Source organism: Glycine max, chromosome 16, assembly GCF_000004515.6.
Source record: "Glycine max cultivar Williams 82 chromosome 16, Glycine_max_v4.0, whole genome shotgun sequence".
Lineage (NCBI taxonomy): Eukaryota > Viridiplantae > Streptophyta > Magnoliopsida > Fabales > Fabaceae > Glycine > Glycine max.
Window position 1 is genome coordinate 29,053,069 of NC_038252.2, and position 7,275 is coordinate 29,060,343.

Sequence of the window (7,275 nt, forward strand, 5' to 3'; positions counted from 1 at the left end):
TTACGCTTATTTAATTTCAAGTGTACTGCTCATATGGTGTATCAATCAATCATAATCCCAATATATTAAAAAAAATGAGTTTCATATTTTTATTTGGTTTTTCACAGGTATTTTCTTTCAAATAGAATTCTATCTGAGACATGATTAAACATTAAACTTACATCTTGGTATATCATGTTAGCATAGAGTAATTCCTTCATCTAAACTTGTTAATGCAAGTTTCATATATATTTCTGAAAACAAATATTTCCATAGTCAGAACTTTGAAGTTACAAGACAAACCTTCAAAAGAAATAAACTTGTATAAGTAGATTTTATTTTTTTCAACGAATTTTTTTTGTATGCGTGTATGACCAAGAAATCAAATCTCAATCAGTATGATTAAAAAATTCAGTCATTTATTAATTATGGTGGATTTTGTAGTATGTAGTTTCATGTATATTATAAATTTATATAAAACCTGATGAATGAATGAAATAATATATATTTTGGGTAGGCACAAGTGACAAGCTTTTCCATGTGTTCTGTATATATTGAAAGGTGACTAGTCAAAGGACGCCATGTGTGCTACAGAAATTTCCTTGACTGTAGGGTTCCTGTATATGATGTTAATTAACCAAGCTTTGCCATCATCAGAATGCTTTAGGAACCAGAAAGTGGCCCTTTTTGCTGACTTCACTTCTCTATCTAGCTAGGTAAAGACCAAATCCAAATGCCTAAAGCAACAGATACCACTTGACTTTGTCTTCTAATAATGGATATATAACCAAAGAGAAAATAGAAGATAATTCTTTCTATTCAAAGGAAATTAATACCAATAAGTATAGTTAATAACACAAACTAATGAAGGAAGAAAACTTTGTGAAAACAATAGCGCACTCGAGAATCTTACAGGTAGTTCTAGTAATTAACTTTCATTTCAAGACCAATTATCAGCACCTTTGTATTGAAAGCTTACCTAAAATTCTACAACTTTAATGGCTGGTTTTGAAAATTGCAATTACATTATGCATGCATGACTGGTAGTGTCATAAAACGTCATAATTAAATACTGGTGTGGTGGGTTAGTCATTTGTCAATGCCCCCATTATAAATCAAGCTTAAAGGCCTCTGTTCGGAACTTTGACTTGCTAAAGTTTATGCCAACTTAACTAAAATACAACTAATTAGTTAGTGCCTTGTCGATTAGTTATTTAGTCTGTAATCTCTTCTTTAAAGTTAAGGGTCGCTTGATAACGAGTACTCAAGGATACTCGTTAGAAAAGTAGAGTAAAAAGTATTTGGTTAAAAATATAGAAATTGTTCAGCTATTACTTTTGTTAAAAAAATTAGAAATTATAACACTTAGGTATAAAGAGAAAAGAACGATCTAAGACGTATATAAAAACACCATACTTTAGTATACTCTTATATACTATTATTTTATGAAATCCAGCTTATTACATGACTAATCATATATGTGGATAAAACAAAGAGAAGAACTTGAACTCATGCCTTAATATCCATAGTTCTTCTTACTTTGAAACGCTGTTTCCCTATGATAATCTTCCAAAGGTGCCCCAAAAAATACTGATGGGAAGTTGTTATCTGAACTTCAACTCCAATATAACCTAGAAAATCTTCAACAGCATTTGAATCTCCCCCCACACACACAAAAAAAAAAGTCAAATAAATTAATGTTGCCTGTGACCATGTTTCCTGAAAACATTTTATAACGAATAAGTTTAGGAGGCCAGACTATAAATATAGATATATAAACCTTATTCAAATGCATTTTATCGACATTAATGAACAGTACAAATGCTGTGTAATGAATATATATTTGTGTCATACCTATATACACTCTCTGATATAGTGTTGTCCTGCTACTCTTGTCATCCACATTCATTCCATAATAATGTAATTTAATTTTTCTCACCACAAAACTTGTAGGTCATGCGTGAGGTACAATAATGCCCCAGTTAGTTTGGATCATTCTGTGAAGTACAATAATGCACCAATTAAATGAGTAAGCATGAACCATCTCCTAGCTTGTGTAATCTAATTGATCAAGGGTAAGATGATTATAAAAAAGATATAAAATCAACAACAGAAAAAGAAGTTGGAATAAACAAGTTGTGACAATCTCCGGGCCCAATGTTTGTTAAGATTAGAACTGCAATCGAACCAAACCCTTAAAAAAGAGGTTTCCAAAAAGAACATATGTATGACCTATGGTTGTGTCCCATACATACCATTCCTAGTGTCCTTCCCCACGACTTGCAGATTTGTGAAGCCATGGTCAGGTTGTGTGTGTAAGGAAGAATACACTAATTGAATCATATGCATATAATTTTGATCAAGTTCCTGATCTATATATATTCAGTACCTAAACCTGTTTAGGAACAATACACATACTTCATTTAATTTAATTAAGTAGGTATTTATATGTTGTAATAGTAACATGTCCATATCCTATGCACTAAGGGGGAGAGAATCTTTCTAGGTCTTCAAACTGATTGTTGTGGTTTTCAAAAGTATATGGTATCATTTTTGTTATCAAATGTGTTAATGATTATCTCCAAACTTAATGTAGGGTCTCTTTTATATCTAGAATCAGCAGCATGCATGTCGCCACACGAGCTTGTCCCCAACAAAGAAATTCCAAACCCTCCAATCATGAAGTTGATTACGTTGCTCACACAAGTATCTTTTTCTTCTCTTTTTTTTTTTTTTTTAAATAAAAGGCTTAATTAAATAATGAGAAATAAAAAAAGTTCAGTACATTACGTTAGAAACGACTATATGTATTACATTTTATTTTATTATGAGTAGCATTGGAATTTCCATTGATTTGAAACTGCTTCGATTGGACAGGCAGCTAATTAGTACCATCCATATATACTATGGTCTCAGTAAATGCTGAAAGTGATGCACCGCCCAAAATAGTAAGATGGCAACATCAACTTTTGCATGAACCACCTCACCCTTCTTTTGATTATTTTATTTTTGTGCAAGTTCGTCAATGCCAATATGAATTTCTTTGTCTCCATCAATGATAGTTGCTTATTCTCAACTAGACACTTTTTAAAAAATTTATATGCATATTCTAAACTTTAATTGTCCCTAAACCTAAACCTACATATATATGATGAGTACACAATTGTACATGTTCAGATATGGATCAAAGTTAAGCTATATATATCCCACTAATTGCTTCTTTGGACTGGTATCAACTGCCTGAATAGAGAAATAGAGGCTAGCCACAGAAAACCTAATAATAATAAGTTGATAACTGATCTATGATGATATTAAGAATTAGTGTAGCTATGTATTTCTATTATTAGTTATCCTTTTTCTTCTTTCAAAATGTTTGACCTACACTAAAGTAATATGGGGATTCGAACACATTTAAAAGAAGATGCTTTCTTAAGTTGTGCTCCCAGTAAATACTTTATTTTCACAGTAACCTTTCAGTTTCTGTGACGAGTAATGTCCCCAGCTAATGTCTTATGTAGGTCTCCCTTGATTACCATCAGCTCCTATTATTATATGCTAGACAAAAAACAAAGAAAGCAAAGATGTTAGAGAAGAATCTAATCAACTTTTTCATTGGATCAAGCTAGGTTGGAAACCAATGCACCAAAGACCATTAAATTAGACATGGCTGTGTCACAAATTCACAACACCACAGTGAATTAATCTCCCTCTATATTGGATGTGGGCCATAAGACAGGAACCTTTCTTTTCATTAATCATAGGAAATGACCCATGAAATGAATAGTGACCTCACCAACAAGGCCTTTATATATGCCCACCCATTCAATTGAAAGTTCAACTCTTTTAATTTAAAACAAAAAATGCAGACCAAAATAACAAAATTTAAAACTGAAATGTGAAATGTCAACGTATGTGTAATTAAAAAAACTTTTTATTTCTCCACAATTACATAAAATTTCACATTATCTTATTAATGATTTTTTTAATCAAACTCTCTTACAGAAAAATAGTAAAATAATAAAATATTTTTTTATCCATCTCTTATATAAGTATTTAAAATATAAGTAACTTAAAAAATGAAAAAAAAACTTTAAATATTAAATTTCATAAATATTACTTACAGTATATTTGGGCATATCTTGTTGATGTGACTGAATATATAATATTAAAAACAAAACAATTAACGCAATAGTTAGTAAGAGTACAGCGAATGCAGTCAGCTCTTGCAAATAATTTTGGGGTTTTAATACGCTTCTTTTTTTAAAAAATATATATTGAATTTAGGTTCTAACTCAGTGAAGTTTGAGTTTTGATTTGTATTTTTTATTCTTAAGAATGAATCAGAATTTTGTTTGATTCTGAAGTATAATATATAAAATGAATTGTCTATTTTAAGTGGTAAAAAATTTAGTATTCTTTGAATAAAATATTGGATTCAAAAGTATTGTGAATAAAAATTGGCACGCTTAATTTACCACTTTAAGTAAGTCTACTCATTTCAGTTTTAATTTATCAGATATCAAAATAACTTTTGAATAAAAATTTCGGATAAAAGTAACAATGTCTTGTTGTAAAAGCGAAGCATCATTGTTCTTAACAAAAATCTATGATAAACACAAGAATCAAAAGCATCAACTTTAAAATAAAGGTTACAAAACAAATGTGAACACTATAAAGTTTTTATTATAGAAAATATTAAATTATTCAGGAATAACTCTTTATAAATTAAATTTTATTAATCTAACTATTAATTAAAAGCTCTTATTGAGTAAATTCGGTTTACAAATTTTTATGAATATTATAAATCTCTTATTTGATACCTCGTTAAATAAAGTTAATTTAATATATAATATACTTTTTGAAAAGGATGGTAGTTTTTTTGAACCACCATAATTAGGATCTTTAGTTCTTCTGTGGATCTTCAAGGTGTTCCTACAAGCTTCCATCCTTTGAGTCAATTATAAAATTAATCTTTTTATTTAAGATTTAGTTACACTTAAAATTCATCTCTTTTTTCTAAGAGTGTATTTTGTGAAAATTGAACTTAGATTTTTTCCTACAAATTCAACATGTATTGTCAACTGAATTTATAAGATTAAAATTAATTTGTGAATGTGTGAAATGCACTTTCAAAGAAAAGAAAAAAGAAGAGAATATTATGGAAATTTTTTAACAGAGAGATTGAGCATTTTAAATTTACAACTAGTATTTTAATTTGTGCATCGCATGAAAAAATGTTTATTTATATAATTACAATTTATAATAAATAAATATTATTGAATGTATAAATTATATTTTTTTATTTATAAAGAACAATTTAAATTATTGTATAAAGTTATTTTTAACCTTTGATAATATTTAAAAAAATAATTGAAAATCAATTTAAGGTAGAGATAAAATATGATAAGTTGGGAGAGTTAGGCAGTTAAAGAGCATTTTATAACTAATTGTGAGAATAATACATCGTCAATGTAGAGAAAAGAAAAAATATTAATAATATTTAATTGAGAAAATAATGAAAGTGAGAGCTGAGCTTCAATTTCTAATTTATGTATTTTAATATATAATATAAAAATTGATATAAGTGTATATTAATTTATTAGGTGATAGTTGAGAAACATTAAATTTACTTACTAAATATTTTTAATTAATTAGAAAATATGTATTTTTTTATTATTTTAAATATAATGAGTACTTTCTTTTTATTGAGTTTGTACCCTGTTTGTTTGCACAGAAAGAGAGTTAAAAATGAGTCAAATAAACAGTAAAATAAAATGGGACACGACTTTACACTCGACTTTAATTCAAAACATTTATCTTCCATTACTTTCATTTCATTTTATAAAATTTTCTTATTAGTTTTTCCTTAAACAATATCCTTCGGATATTGATTAGTATTTGCTTATTTTACTAAAAGAGTGTATAATATATATATATATATATATATATATATATATATATATATATATATATATATATATATATATTTAAGATATTAAATATATTTATATTTATTTAAGCTTCTTTTTAGAGAATATTAAAAAATCAAAATATTGTACAAACATATGACACTGCTTTCTAAAATACGGCCCATTAAAAGGAAGGGGGAAGAAGCTAATGCATGTGAGACTGCAAGATCTAGTACATCGTTTCGGATCCTTGTTATTTAATGATTCCATGATTTCTGACATTATAATTGAATGCATCATGTATGAAACTACTGTGCATAATTTAGTATGTCTTAACAATATTGCGTTTAATCCTTTTAAGAAATCAATATTGTATTTAGTTTAGATAAAAAAAATTTTTTACTAAGATTTTAATTTTCATACACTTACATTAAAGATTTTTCCACTATCAACTAATAAAACATATCTTAAATATAATTTTTGAAGTAACTATTACAAAAATTAAAAATTATACCATGCATACCATCAATTTTATAATTGAATGACGATAAAAAAAAAAAGGTTTACTCTATGAGTACATTTTAATTAAATTAGTCAGAAAATTCATAGTGATAATCAAAATAACATGATAAAATAGTCTAATCTTATTAAATGTTTAGGTCAATACAAAGATTTTCACACTATTAATCAATATAAAATTATTACTCCTATAAGTATGATTTTTAAAGTACTACCTTCCTTCCATATAATATGAAAGATGGACAACCAACCATGACATGAACCTTGTTGGTTTGGTAACAGAAACTTGGGAATGGCTTGTATTTATTATTCAACGGCACCTGAAAAGTTAGATTAAGAAAGATCACTTGTTTGCCATTTTGTTTTGTGAATTAACTAGTATAGCTAAGAGTCGTCATTAATCATATTCTTGTCTGGAACATATTTGATCATCTTTGTCTCTTTTTGTGCACATCCTTGTGTCCTCACTTCAGTATTCCAGATTCAGTTTGTCCATTGCTTGAAAATTTCGTTTGGTATCTGATTAATTAAGGTCCTTTCGTTGTTAATAGCCAGACGTACAATCCCTTTTAGAAATATCAACAACACTCAATGCATTTTGAAATTTTGTCACACCTCATTTGATTCTATTAACTACTTCTAATAATAAGAATAATGTGTCCTTGAAGCCACCTTTTGGAGTGAAGTATACCCATCATCCAAGTCTGCAATAATTTAAATGTCAGTGTTAATTATCATGTTTTTCTTACTACTACTTGTCTAATTTTTTGGTAAAATTATTATTATTTCTCTGTATGAACATTTGTCAATAAAGTTGTGATATTTCTCTAGCTTCCTATCCATAAATGTTAATCAGGCCTTTACGGTA

The 7,275-nt window shown here is 27.8% G+C and overlaps 1 long non-coding RNA gene across 1 annotated transcript; it reads right to left on the reverse strand.

Moving 5' to 3' along the window:
* Positions 1–1,441: 1,441 nt before the first annotated feature.
* LOC102665733 (uncharacterized) lies at positions 1,442–2,310 on the reverse strand. Its single transcript, XR_418845.3, has 3 exons — positions 2,235–2,310; positions 1,834–1,976; positions 1,442–1,698 (listed from the first exon to the last, which is right to left on the reverse strand). It is a non-coding gene; the product is annotated as an uncharacterized lncRNA (long non-coding RNA).
* Between the last annotated feature and the right edge of the window lie 4,965 nt (positions 2,311–7,275).